Source organism: Sorex fumeus, unplaced genomic scaffold (assembly GCF_029834395.1).
Source record: "Sorex fumeus unplaced genomic scaffold, SorFum_2.1 ptg000095l, whole genome shotgun sequence".
NCBI classification, from domain to species: domain Eukaryota; kingdom Metazoa; phylum Chordata; class Mammalia; order Eulipotyphla; family Soricidae; genus Sorex; species Sorex fumeus.
The window spans coordinates 5,492,128-5,507,558 of record NW_026606152.1 but is presented as its reverse complement, the minus strand read 5'-3'; the positions used below and the strand labels follow the sequence as shown (position 1 = coordinate 5,507,558).

Sequence of the window (15,431 nt, the reverse complement as noted above, 5' to 3'; positions counted from 1 at the left end):
AACATATCTGCAGAAGTACACTATGAGATAGACAGATGAAGAGATAAATAGTTCTTTGCTATTTGGAATCTAATTATTTGAAACAACCTGAAAGGTGTTCAGCTAAGTGAAATAAGTCAGAAAATGATAGACTCTACGATCACACTTATGGAAAATCTCAAAGAAAAATGATATAAAAAGAGATTAGATTGTTATGGGAGTGGTAGGGTGGAGGAATGTAACACATGAATAAGCTTCTGGTTATAAGGGGAAGGTCCAACGGTGTGAGGTAAAATGATGACACGCCCTTTCCATTGCTGCAAGAACTTGGTAAGAGAGTTCTCAGGAGTTCTCATCCCAAAGAGAAAGGTTTGATTCTATCCTTTCCTTGCCTCTTTATTGCAACTACTTGAAAATATGAATAGATGTCAATTAGACATGTTATGTATGATAATTATTTGTCAATCTATGCAACCAAGCCAAACCTCATGTTTTTACAGAAATATATGTCTATTATTCTTTACTAAAACTGGGGGGGTTGGGTCTATTAAAAGCTAAGGACCCTGTCTCAGGACACACACATAATCAGTTGATGACAATATATTTTACTGTGGATTATGGGTAAATAATACTTTAATTAAGAACCCCTGATCTGACAGAATACGTTAATATATATACCACATTCCATTGCAAATGAACCTTTCCACTCTCTTTCTGCAAAGAAATAAACCAAAACATGCATATCCAGTCTGGGTGTCTCTTTAGACCCAGAGAAGTGCCAATTCCCCTCCTGCTGCCCGTCACATCCCAAGATAGCAAGTGACCAGGGGGATGGGGCTGAGTCTCACACCGCCTTTTCCTCAAGCTGGTACGAGACTTTCACAAAGAAACTCTCTGTTGTGGGCATCTAGTTGTCACTGTCACAGTTCATACTCAGTACTGGTAACAGTGTCCATCTATCTGACCCATGAGGGTTCTGTGCCCACCCGTCCCCTACCCAAGTCAGCCTCCCTTGGCTGTGCCCTCGGCTCTATGGCCACTCAACATGTCAAGAAGGAAGGAACAACAATGTCTATCTCATGGTCAGTGTCATGGGCAGAGGCCAAAGTGGAACCATTCCGGGCCTTTTGCTCACCTAATCTCTGGCAATAACCACATGAGGAGGTAGGCTTGACCATCTCCAAGTTACAGACTGAACATCTGAATCAGAGTGAGTGACCTCCGGAGGTCATAGGTGAACCCAAAACAGACTGTGTGCAAAACTATACAGATATATGAGATGAGGGGGAGGGGAGATGTTTCCGTTTATAAAGTAAAAACCTTTGGCTTGAACTTCTCAGTCTTTACCTATAATTTTTTTTTAGTTGGGAGACTGAAGAGAGAATTCATGTGCTGCCCAATCCACCGAGAGTGGGTACAAAGGCCCTCCCGTTGATCATCGATTTGCTCGAGCGGGCCCAGTAACGTCTCCATTGGAGACTTTGTTGTTACTGTGTCTGGCATATCGAATACTCTCGGTAGCTTGCCGGGCTCTCCGAGAGGGGCGGAGGAATCGAACTCGGGTCGGCCATGTTGGCTGCGTGCAAGGCAGACGCTGGAGCGATAGCACAGCGGGTAGGGCGTTCGCCTTACAAGTGGCCAACATGGCCGATCCGAGTTCGATTCCTCCGCCGCTCTCGGAGAGCCCGGCAAGCTACCGAGAGTATTCGATATGCCAGACACAGTAACAACAAAGTCTCCAATGGAGACGTTACTGGGCCCGCTCGAGCAAATCAACGAGAGTGGGTATGATGGGTGAAAAAACCACCAGTTCTCTGCAAAGCAACAGGGCACTAACAGGTCTAGGGTCCAAGCTAGGCTCACACAGTTTGCTGTTGCACTCAGGATGACAAGTCAAAATATTGGATGCTAGGCCAGAGTCCCCGATTCTCTGCCTTGAGGCATCCAGGCAACAGAACAACTTAAACAAACTGGTGCCAGACTGTGGTGCGGCTAAGGTCGGAAGGCCTGTTTCTCCCCATCCCTGTCTCCTTGGACCAGTGAGGTCATTCTAGTTTCCATATCAAAGAAAACCATAAATTCAAGGGCCAGATTTGGAAATATGCATAAAAATTTCTTTTAATTGCATCTGTTATTTGCCTCCTGGTCATTTGGAATCTTGGTGGAAATTTTAAGATGCTAAAAGATTTCCCCAACCTGTTTCACAGCCTACAGGAGTGCAAAGGACCCCGAACTCATGGCACATGTGCAAAGACTGGGCAGAACCCAAAGACTAAACCTATGTTTTAGGACTGCCTCAACCTTTCATTTGAAGACATCTCTCTCCCCCTCTCTTCTTTCGAGTATTTAATATCATATGACACAGTTTAACTCTTGCAAAACTTCAATCGAAAATTCATCGACCAAATCACTTCTTGGTCATTGGATGCTCTCTGGGACACAAATGAAGGCCCAAACCCTCTTGTAAGATAGGAAAGATGAGCATTTGGAGACTCAGGGAAGATAATAGAATTTCTAAATGATGGATAAGGGTTCTGTCTACATAGAAGGTCATTGAGGGGGTAGAGGGCTATTACAGAAGGTAAGGAGTTTGCCTTGCACGTGGATGACTCAGGTTCGATCCCCAGCAACCTGTATGTTTGATCTTCTGAGCATTGCCATGAGTAATTCCTGAGTTCAGAGACAGGAGTAACCCCTGAGCATCACCGGATATATCCCAAAAATAAAAAACAACCAAAATAAATCATTGAAAGCCCAATATAGCCCAGTGCTGACCAGATCCCAATGTATGGGTGCCCAGTCCAGAATTTTTATGGTAAGGATCACAGAATCCATCCTACCATTCCCAAGTTCAGAATTAGTGATGATTCTTGGCATATAGAAATAGAGCTGAAATTTTTCTATTGATCAGTCATCCCAATACTTTGCTAAATCATTTATCAGCTCTAATATCTTCAGTGGATTGGGATTTTCTATATACAAAATCATGTTAGGGCTGGAGAAATAGTACAGAGAGTGTTTGCCTCAGACAACCAGGGTTTGATCCCCAGCATGATAAATGGTCCCCAAAAGTGATCCCTGAATGCAGGATCAGGATTAAGCCTTGAGCACCTTCAGGTACGGCCCAAACCTCCCAACAACAACAAAAAAAAAAATGAAGAAAGAAAAAAGAAAAATCTGCCTCCCACAAGAATTCTATGGTCCAGACTCAGACTCTAAAATCAATAATGCCCTTCAATGAGAATCTTACATCCCCCTTGCCCAGCTGAGTGTCTACCTGACCATTTCTGTCATTGTTTATCCTGCCCTGACATTTATTATGATGTCCCCTCTGGCCTAGGAAGGGAACTTAGCCACAGTTCTGGATGACACCAAAGGCTGCAGGAACGAAGACTACAAAGACCCCGAGCTGCATACGGTACAGTCGTGGCGATCATTGAAGCTCTCAGCAGCCCAACTGGTGAAGGAGTCTGAATATGCAGGTAATGACTGACGTCTGCTTCAGTCTGAACAGAAATGGCTGCACTGCAACACTGAAAGCACACCCCGAGGTTCACAGCAGTGGGCTCCAACCCTGCCTGCAGGGCTCTCTAGCTTCATGACCCTGAGCATTTTCTTGGTTATTGTAGAACACGCACCCCCCCCCACCCCCGCAAGAGTTCCTTTGAAGATAGCATGCAATACACATGTTTCTCTCTTCCTGGAGCTTCTGGGACAGTCTGAGTTCCCGGCCATGGGTTCTTACTGTTGTGGTGTCTAGCAGGGTCCCAGGGACCAGCCCTGAGCATATAAAAGTGCACATACAGACGGACAGGGAGCATGTGGGCAGTTTGCGACTGTGGAGATGTGTTCTGGAGGGGGTAGTAACAGGAAGGATCCTAAGTGTGCATGTCTTTGCAGGTGGATAATACCAGGCTTCAGCTAAGATAGGCTGAGAGTGGATAGTTAATGAGTTGGTTAATAAATTGATGTAATGCACTATGTATTGGGGGGGGTATATTTGGCGCTTGGGGAGGTGTTGGGGTTTTTGTGATTATTTTTGTTTCATTTATTAGTTGTGGGGGGTGACACCCGGCAGTGCTAAGGGCCTTTTCCTGGCTCTGTGCTCAGAGATGACCCCTATAAGTAAGTGTGCTGTCAGGGATTTGAAGCCAGATCAGGCCCTCACCGTTACCACATGCCAGGCGAGTGCCTTAGCTCCTGGACTACCTCTCCAGCACCTTTTAAGACAAAATTGCTGTTTCTTTTTTCTGGAGAGAAGTGAGGGGGGATTGAAACACCAGCCAACCTAACCATTTTGAGCATGAGAAAGATCTAGGGCTCCTAGGAGTAGCTCAGCAGAAGAGCACTTTGCTTGCATGGGTGAGATCCTGGGTTCAATCCCTAACATCAAAAAACAAACAAACAAAAGAGTAATAAAGACCTAATTTCATACCCACCTCTGCCTCTGTCTCACTGGGTCTGTTCATAGCCCCAGCAAGTGCCCTGATCTCAGGTCAATCTTCTGCTTTAAAGAAAAGAAAAAAGCATTTGTGGTTTTGTGGCACTACCGGCCTGAGATGAATCAAAGGCTTGCCTTTGAAAGGAACAGCTTGTGAAATGATGACATTCCTTTGTTCATTTAATATACAAGCTGGAGTCTCTTGTCGCCCAATCAGTGAGAACCAAGCAAATGACACAAAACAAGGCACATCCTTGTTCTGAGGAAGTTTTTGATGTAATGGCAGACACAGACCATCAATGCTATAGAGAATGTTGGGTGAATAATATGAAAAGGGGAGTTTTCTATATTTGCGTGTCAGGGGGCCGGGTAAGAGCCAGGTAGTTTTTTTAAGAACAAGACAGCCCACGCCTTGAGTATGAGTAGAATTTACCAGGTGGCAGCAAAAATCCAGCTTTATTTGTGCGGATGAGCCGGGAAGCATCATTTCTCATCCTCCTGGCTCCATGTCATCTGTTAGCAGAAGTACATTCCTTGCCTCTTGCCCACGGTAGAATGACTCAGAGGATTCATCACTAAGTGAACCATGTCTGAATTGTCATTTGCCAAGTCCTAACATCAAAAAAAAGATAAATGTGAAGTCAAACCCTAGCCTCAAGAGAGAGAGAGAGAAAGAGAGAGAGAGAGAGTGTAATTCAGACCTAATTTTATACTGTAGGGACTTCATGTTTTTTATCTGTATTTTCACAGATACGCGCTATTTGGAGGATACAATAGAAATGCCCCTCTCTTTCTACACCAAGACCTTTATCTCCATGGAGGGGCAAGCCTGGAAGAGCCAGATGAGGCTGGAAGAAGTGAGTAAAGACCACCTGTGAACCAACACGTGTGGGGTTCCTGGCAGCCAGCAGCACCCTGCCCCCCCTCATAGGGTGGTGCCCTTGGTAATCACTGGGTCCAATTCATTGGGGTCCTCTATTGTGTTCTAATCCTGGCAATACCTTAACAAGGCAGAAGAACATTGGTATAAGATGTTCTGTGAGCCAGGCTTCTGGTTCCACCTGCACCTCGTCTTTGGCTTACTCTGTTCTCCAGAAGCAGAATTTGAACTCAAAGCTTTTTTAACTATAACATAAAACATTTGCCTTGATTCTAAGCGCAATATGTTCATTTTTGGAAAAATATTATTTCTCATTTAAGGTGCCTATCATTTCAAAGAGAACAACGCAGAGTCTCCTGCCCCCACGCCTGGCTGTCCTCGCCGGGGCCCCTTGGAGGGGAGCGGGTTGAGTTTTCCTCCCCGCCCCGACCAGGGCTCCGGCAGCCGAAGACGTCCAGAACCAGCCACCACCTAAAACCCTGTATTAGCCAAAGGTCTCCAGAAACACCGGGGCAGAGAGAGAGATTGGTAGATGATATATATATATATATAGAAAGAAAGACAGATAACATATGAGAGGCCTGGATGGATGTGTGACAGATGATTGATAGATTTTAATTGGCACATATACATCCATGTGGGGCTGGAGCGATAGCACAGCGGTAGGGCCTTTGCCTTGCACGCAGCCAACATGGCCGACCCGAGTTCGATTCCTCCGCCCCTCTCGGAGAGCCCGGCAAGCTACCGAGAGTATCTCGCCCGCACGGCAGAGCCTGGCAAGCTCCCCGTGATGTATTCGATATGCCAAACACAGTAACAACAAAGTCTCCAATGGAGACGTTACTGGGCCCGCTCGAGCAAATCGATGAACAATGGGAGGGCCTTTACCTTTACCTTTTACATCCATGTATATCACATTCATACATACACATATGTATGCACATACATGAAAATAGTATAACATGAAAAAACTATCTAAAGCCTGTCACATCCTCAAGGCCACTCCAGAGTTTCACAGGAAAAAGAGGCCAGACTGTGTCTCAAACATGAGCACTTTTGCATCACCATCCAAGGTCCCTGCTCTCAGCCCTGACATGGGGGTACTGTGTTTCCATGAGCTGTGCATGTAACTACCTGTGACATACAGACACACGCACACACACACACACACACACACACACACACACACACACACACGGAATGAGCAGGGTCAGGATCACTTAAGTCTCAGGCTAGAAGCAGAGTAGCAGGACCTGGGGTGGTTTCCTTAGTCATACATCAAGGGATAATCAAGCCCTCTTGTCTTCTGCAGATGAACAAACCCATTTTCCAGGACTTCAGAGGACAGCATGTGAAAGGTAAGGACAACGGACAAGCCACGAGGCTGAGAGAAATGTGTGCCTCTTGCCTTTCAAGATCTTCTCCATCTTGTTGGCAGCCTTGGATTTTCCCAAACATGGTGACCTCTCAAACTATCCCTCATTAAATAACTAAATTTAGTCTCCTGCACCTCTTGTGCTTTTCATCTTTTCATCCCCTTACCTTATCGATGAAGGAATTGATGGTGAAAATGTGTATGGATTTTTCTGCAACTCCAGAAAGCAATTGCTTTGAAACATATGAGTTGCATAAAAATATAACTATGTTATTTCTCTAAGTGTACCCCCAGTAAGAACAATCTAATTTTAAAATGTTGACTAATTAATAGGAAAACAGATTTTAAAGCTCCAGGCAGAGCAACTCAATTTGGAGTTGAAGACAGAAGAGGAAACTGAAAGGAAATAACGCATTTCAGCAGTGCCGGGAGCATGAGTGGAGGACAGCCAAGGAAATTTAATTGGATCACATCCATCATGGCTGCCTTCCTCATTCCTTCTGTGCCGCGTCTTCCCTCACGATGTCCAAATGGGAAAGATGACGGTGCCATGATTTACATTTCCCAATAATCGAAACATCTCGAATCCACCCTTAATGTATCTAATGCTATTATCTATATAACCTAGTAATAACTCTATATTGTCTTTGAAGGAAAGTCTAAGTTAGAATCCTAATAGAAAACAGATGGCATGTCCAAATTAGGATAATTTAAGGAAATTCATTGACAAATGAACTTTTTTACTTAATTGAGTGGGTGCTGGCAAAGCACAGGGTTGTGCAAGAACTGAAGCCAATGGGGGTGAGCACTGTCATACACCCTCAAACCAAAAGGATGAGGGGACAGAGATCACCCATGAGGACCCAATATCTAGACAGTTAGGCCATTGGGGCCTGAATTTAACCTCAAGGCTCTCTTCTCTTCTCAGACTTAAATTCCCAACTGCTAATCATCCTCATCGCCAAAGAGAATCCTTTGTCTGGCAGCATCCACCTATTGGTGTGGTCCAAAAGTCACCTCATTAACAAAACACAAGAGGCTCCCTCTCCACAAGTAGAAAATGTCGAGAAATGCAGGACCTCTGTACCAGGCAGAGAAGAAATGTGTATCCATGCACATATTTATCTAGACTTCAGTTCACAAGGCTATTGACATGGTTAACAAAACCTGCCATAGTCAAATAGAAGAAATGAAAGATGGCGGAGTGATAGTACAGCGGGAAGTGCATTTGCCTTGCATGTGGCCGACCTGAGTTCAATCCCCAGCATCCCATATGGTCCGCCCAAGCAATGCCAGGAGTAATTTCTCTGAGCGCAGAGCCAGGAGTAACCCCTGAGCATTGCTGGGTGTGACCCAAAAAGCCAAAAAAGAAGAAGAAATTAAAGATGGCAGTCATGGGGAACATCTAGAAAGACATGTAACTAAGTTAAAGATAAAATTTAGGATCGTCTGGCCTTCATCCCTACTGACTATGAAAATTAAACTAATTTTTCTGAGCTTCCTGATATTCTGTGAAAAGTGGGTGTGGAATTCATGCTTCTTTATGTACTATTGCCTCAGTCAATAAAAGCAATCCCATTCTTTAGGGAAAGCAACAAGAAATATTATTTAGAATTAAGTAAATGCTGTCTGTTTTATAAGGGAAGCTGGCCCATATCTGGGCACCGGGGCTACAAAAATACAGCGATTTTTAAAGCAGCCCCCAGTGTAAAATGAGATCAAAACTGAGATGAGAACCTTGGTGAAATCAAGACTCACTAAAGTTGAGTCTCAGAGGCTGGAGTGATAGCACAGTGGGTAGAGTGCTTGCCTTGCACAAAGCCGCCGGGATTCAATCCCTGAAACCCCATAAAGAGCATGGCAGGAGTAATTTCTGAGCACAGAGCCAGGAGTAAGCCCTGAGCACTGCCCAGTGTGACCCAAAGAACAAAGTTGAGTCTCAGAGGGTGACATAATGTGTAAAACTCCTTCCAAAGCGCTCTTCTCTTCATTTCCCTTTTCCTTACACCCCTCCTGATCCTTCCATAATTGATGGTTCTCCATTACCACTGAGAACTATGAGACACTATACAGAGAAGGAAGCTGAAGGCAGGAAATTAATATAAATGCCCCCGTTTTTTAGAATCAACATTTTTCTGAAAAATGCTTGAATGATTTATGTGTTTATTACAAAATTCTGTATTTCTGATGCAAAACCATTCTCAGATAATTTATTCATTCTCACAGTGTCATAGAAAAAGCATATTGGTTAGCTCAGTAATGGCAGGATGTTATGGTGATATTTTTCATCAAGTTGAGCAGTTATAGATTTTATGTTAATGTTCATTTCATGTCATTTTTCCTCAATAATATTCTCACATTATCTGAAAAATCATCAGATTTCAAAAACTTATCTTCTTTGGCGTTTGACTTTTTTTTCCATTCCTGAAAAATGGGTGAAAGTTTATTTGGGAGCAAAGCCGTCAAATAGTTGTTTGTGATGAACCTGAACTATGAATCTGGATCCAGAAGAAATCATTTTCTTTTTAGATGAGAATACTGTACTATTTATATCTGCTGTCTCCCGGCTTCATAATGCTGAGAATAAAGAGGGCTGAAATGAATTTCTCTTTGCCGTGAATGTGAACCAAGCACAGACGCTAAAGCAATTTCCTTTGAGGTGACAGGCATACCCTACTCAAGAGTGACTGTATAAAGAAATGCAATAACTATCCAAGAAAAGAGAGAATTATGTATAGGTGACTGAACATGTATAACCAGAAACATGAAAAGTTAGCATAATAAAATTCCCCACGGTGCTCTCAAAAGACCTTTCTGCCCAGGCTGATTTTAATGAATGTGAGAGCCAGAGAAATTGCAATCAAAGAAGAGATTGTCTGGGCAGAGTAGTACAACAAGGAGGATGCTCTCCTTGCACACAGATATCTCAAATTTTATCCCTGGCCCAGCATATGGTCCCCTGAGCATCACCAACCAGAAGCCCTGAGCACTGCAGGCTGTGGTCAAAAAAAAAAAAAAAAATTTATCTGGTCAAACTCTTGGTTTCATGCAAGGAATCCTAGCAAAAAAAGTAGCGAGATCAGTTTTCTGGCAATTAGTCAGAGTCAGGCAGAACCCAGTGTTTTGCTGCTATATGATGTTTACAGGATTTTACTCTGTTCCCTCCTATCTAAATTCATTCCGCAAAACTTCCCTTCCTGTTTCCTCACTGATAAGCCGCTTTCCCAAACTATGTCAGGTTTAGTGCCAGAGAGAAAATGATGGATGATACTGACCCCTAGTGGCAGATCCTGGCAGCACACACTTCAGCAATGAGATGGCCTCAGACACCCTCTTAACAGCCAGTGACTTCTGAAACTTTCCCTGTTTAAGACCCCTTTTCCCTAGAGGAACTTTTACACAAGCCCAGGGCATATAAAATAGGAACGCAAATCAGACATCTGCAGATCCTACATAGTACATTTATTTTAAAACAAATTTTTCACAGCTACATGACTTGTCCAGCGTCATAACCCATAGTTTAAGTAGCTAGGATTATAGACTACATCCTGAACAAAAACAACCAGCCTCTGAGTTGGCGAGAAATTAGTTTAAGACTGTTCCTGGGTCAAAGAAGTAGTACAGTGGGTAAGGCACTGGCCTTGCAGGCAGCTGAGCTCGTTCAGTCCCCCGCAATACGCAGAGCCAGGAGTCAACCCTGAGCACCAACAAGTAGAACCCTAAAAGCAAGAAAATAAAAAATAAATAAAAACGATTGTCATCTTGCCATTTTAGGTGTACGTGGGCTTCAGCCACAATCCGTGGCTCCCCTTGGAGCAAAGACAGTTACAACATTCAGTTCAAAGTTAGGGGCTGGAGAGACAGTGAGGTCAAAGCCTTGCACACCGCCGACCTGGGTTCAGTATCCAGCACCCACATGCTCCCTCCAGCCACACTCACAGTGATCCCTAACACAGAGCCAGGAGTACAGGAGTAAGCCCTGAATGCAGCCAGGGGTGACTCCCCAAAAAAGGGGTGGGGAGAGGATAGGCTCAGAAGACAGGCATCCTATGACTGTTTGGTGTCACATATACAATTTCCACTGGGAAGTTCAGAGTTGCCACCAGAGAAGGAACAAACAGCTGGGCAGCGAACACGGTAACAGATCTTAGCTCATTTATAATAAGGTGGTGCCAAGGCACTGGGGCACAATGTCTCAAGCCATGGGCAGCCCACATACTAAGTTAAAGGGACCTGGGGTGCAGGTGCATGTTAAATTAAGCCCAACTGTCTCTCCCAGGAAGAGGTGCTGGACTGAGGGGGAAGACAATGCCCTTGGGGGAATTTTTTGACAGAACTCTTTAATGCTCGGCAGCATTGGAGATGTGCTGGATTTGAGGGCAAGGGGCCTTGGGCACAGGCCCCAGCTTAAGCAGCTAGCAGAAAAGTTATCTGTTGATGAGGATGCTCTGGGCAGACGTGTCCAGCGCCCCGACGGCCACCAGGTGGCGAGCGCGGCCCGGCCCACGGTGAAAATGGCTTCACTGAATTTCAAGATGACAAGGAGAAAGGTGTGGTCCCCTTGTGTGGCAGGGAATTCTTCACCGATCGGTGATTGCCGTGGGCTTCAGGTTAGTCAGGAAGAGGAGGAGACTTGCCCCCTCTGACTCCCATTTTGCAATACAGTGGCAGGGACTTGCATTAAAAGCCCCGCACCCGCAGGTACGTCTCCTCAGCATCCCACAGTGCTGCAGAGAAGGACGTTGTCTCCGCTTCACTTCTCCTTACCACGATGGAGAGAACTCGGTCACGCCTCAGGACGAGGGGGTTATTTCATAACTGTTGATTTCATAGGTGCTACGTATGTTCTAGTCTGTAATAACTAGCAAAATCAAGATTTAAAATCAAGAAACTGGCACTTGGTAGGTGGCTGATCCTGGTTTTCAATTTTCATCACCACATATAGACCCCAAGCCCCTGAGCACAGATCCAGGAGTAAGCCCTGAGCACTACCAGGAGAAAGGAAGAAAGGGAGGAAAGGAGGGAGGAAGGAAGGAAGGAAGGAAGGAAGGAAGGAAGGAAGGAAGGAAGGAAGGAAGACCAAAAAACTCAGTTCCAAACCTCCTCCTCCTCCATTATACCCACATATCTGCAGGTCTTTGCTTCATTGAAAGGCCTCCACCCTCCAAGAAGGCAGCTGGATTTCGTCAGAACTTCCATCAACTGTCCAATAGGTGACAAGTTCCTCGAGCCATAGTTTCCCTCAGTCTCTGGGATTCTCCACCCTGTTTGGGGTTTCACTCCTTGAGCTGCAGAAATGACCATTCTCATGCATTCTCTGCCCTCTGTGGCCGCCGCTGACATTATTCTGCACTGCATTTTTGGTTTGTTTCATTTGGGAGCTACATCCAGCAGTGCTCAGGACTTCTGGCTCTGAACTCAGGGATCACTCCTGGCGGGCTTAGAGGACCATGTGGGGTGCCAGCGATCGAACCCAGATCGGCCACATGCAAGGCAAGTGCCTACCCTCGGTACTATCTCTCCAGCCCCTCTGCACAGCATTTTTAGGTGAAAGGAGAATATTGAATGATGCCAGAGAAAATCTTGCAAGGGATACACAGACACCTGGACAGTAAATCATACAGTGGGGACTGGTAAAGTTGTCACCACTGCCTGCCAGTCCCCCCAAACCCCATGCCCTGGGAACTCCACATCCCCACCTCTGGCACTTAGGCTTTACCTCCTCCTTGTACTTTTCCTACCCCAGGACCTTTGAAGGTGCTGTGTCTGTCATTTCCTGGTCAGTCACATCCATGCTCTTCTCTCCAGAGGTGACGCATCACCTTACCAGGGAGGCTTGCCAGCTTTCCAGGCTGGAACTACTTTTTTAAAGGGTCAGGCCAACCCCATCCCTCATGCGGAGTCCATTTGTCTGTCTGCTGGATTTTCCTCCCCGTCCTATCACTACTTCTCACCAAATACTTCTGTCCATTTGCTCTCTGGGTCCTGCCCCCAGAATGAGAGCTATGAGGAAACAGCGACCTCTCTCAGGACATTCTAGTTCCCAATGTGTACGTCAATGAATGCCTTCGGGTGAATCCATACCTCACACACCCACGCTCAGCCCCCTTCAGCCCAGGAATAAAAGCAAGACGACGGCCTGCCCTGAATCACAGGCAGCGGGGTAAAAGGGATCAGGGCAACACCTTCCAAACAACCCGTGGCTTGTTCCTGCTGAACTCGGGGTACAACTTCTGTTGGATTTTCCCCGGTGGATTGAGTGGATGCCAAGAACATGGTAGGCAGATGAGGAGCCTTTGAAAGCTCTCCTGTGACTTCACAGAGAAATCTGTGGAAGTGAACAGCAAGAGAGCATGTGGCCGAGCTCTGAGGTGAAGAGCACACAGGATAGGGTGAATGGGTAGGATGGCTTCTACCTGCCGTGGTACCTGACACACAATTGGTCTTGCTTGTTGGTCAGGGAATGAATGCCGTAGAGCTATCACAGTTGATCTCTGTTCTTGGGGAAGTCCATCCAGGTCACGTTTGGGGAAATACTTCCGGGTTACATTCTATGCTTATAAAGTGCTGGTGACATCTCTCACTGTAGATTTCTAGATTTCTAGATTTCACTAGATTTCTGCTCATTTCGTCATGAGCAGAAATCTAGCCTGTCCATATGAAAGGTCTTTTCCAAAAACAAAATCAGAAGAGGGAGAATGGTGATTTTATTCCATGAAGCAGTGATTTTAGACCCGTTAAGAGTCCTTAAAATCATCCAGACTAGTGTGTACTAAGTGATGTTGTGATGAACCGTAGCAAGCTGTTGAGAGACACTGTTCTGTGCTGGCTTTGTGTGGTGATGGTATGGTACATTGTCTGTAGTGTTGTGTGGTAACATATTTAATTTTGCTGTTGTACAGTGTGTTGTGGTGTTGTATTGTAAGAACTTGGCCTATAACTAGAACAATTATGAGCCTCTTGGGGGCCCTGTTCACCCTCCTTGTTGTTTCTAGTCTTCCCCCTCACACACCCCACCCGCAGCCAGATGTCTGTGATGGTCAGCTGAGGCAGCAGCTTGACAACTGAGATGAACTGAACTATGGGAATAAAATTATTATTGGAACTTGAGCACGCTGTGACCCCAAGGATCCATTTGTATGTTGGCTTTCTCTACCCTCAGTTCTGTAATCACACACTCACGCTGCTGTGGGTGTCAGTGGGTTGGATCCCTGGGTCCACGTATGCGAAGAGCCCAGTGTAAGGCTGGTGGGCATGTACTGTAGGGAGGGTGCTTGCTGGAGGCCCATCCCTGTGACAGCCCCAGCACCAGCACATTTGGTCCTCAAGCACCACCAAGGGTCACTCCTGAGCACAGAGCCAGGAATTAGCCCCTGAGCATCTCTGGGTGACTCCCAATTTCTTTTTTTTTAACAAGAAAGTAAAAGAGCCCACTATAAGTCACGTGTAGGTTTTTGAGCTGGGGTATCAGCATTCTTCACCCCCACATCACTCGAGGCTCAGTTGGACAGCAGGGCCTCAGAGATCATCACACCGTTCGACACTGTGCTGTTGTGACATGATCATAATATACAGCTTGGCCCCTGAACAAAAGGGACTCAGTGAAGGACATGCCTTTGGGACAGGTGATTCTAAGTTTTTGAGAACCGGTGGGAGATGAGCTAGATGGTAAGTGAGGAATTGCTGTATGAGAGTGTGAGAGTATTGCCTTGGGGCTGGGTACCTGATAAAAGTTCAACCAGGGTTCACATCATCATTAAAATGATTCCAACATGAAGGGGTATATATGATAACCTTTCAGCAACTGTATCGCAACCATGACACCTAGAATGAAAGAGAGAGAGAGAGAGAGGAGAGAGAGAGAGAGAGAGAGAGAGAGAGAGAGAGAGAGATGCCTGCCATAGAGACAGGCAGACAGGGGAGAGGGGGTGGTTTGGGGAGGTGGGAGGGAAACTAGGGACTCTGGTGCTGGGAAATTATCCACTGGTGAGGGATGGGTATTGGAACATTGTATGACTGAAACCTATTCATGAACAGATTTGTAATGCCCTGTCATATGGTGATTCAATAAAATTTTAAAAAATTAATTATTCCAGCGTGAAGCTGGGAGGCAGCTCAAAGGTGCCCTAGAGTCAGTCTCTGGAACTGCCTGGGCCCCCAAGCACCAACCTAAGAGTAGGCCCCAAACCTCGGTGTGGTCTGAAAAACCAAACGGAAAAGATAATTTATTGGAACGGTTTCAATATACATACATGTAAACATAGCTTGAAACATGTAAACATTTCCCAGAAACTTACTGCTATTCCCTTATATTTTAGGAAACAAACCCATGAGAGGAACTATTAAAAATTATTAAAAGAGAATTAAAATTATTAAAATTAAAATTATTAAAAGAGAAACTATTAAAAATGCATCTGTCTCCACTCTCTAATTTTACAGCCGAGGACTGTGGTTTGCATAAAGGCTTGGATGTTACTTGAAACATAAATCCTAGAAGTTGAGTCAGGATTTGTAATTCCTATTTGCAAACCCAAACCTCGGTAGCCATTAGCTCTGAGCAATGAATACAAAATTTAAGTCCTGATTGCTTTGCCTTTTGCAGGAAAGGACTCCTCTACCACCGCCTCAGTAAGACAATTAAAGTGATGTTCTGTTTTGCTACAGACTTAAATGACGTAGGCTGAAAGGGCCCAGAATTTAGTGAAGAGAAACACAAACGTCTGAGGCTGAAAAATCAATGAGTGAACCGATGAGCA

The 15,431-nt window shown here is 45.2% G+C and overlaps 1 pseudogene; it reads left to right on the top strand.

Annotated features, from left to right (window-relative positions):
* Positions 1 to 15,431, top strand: part of LOC130040705 (cytokine-dependent hematopoietic cell linker-like) — a 104,084-nt pseudogene that overhangs the window by 21,153 nt on the left and 67,500 nt on the right.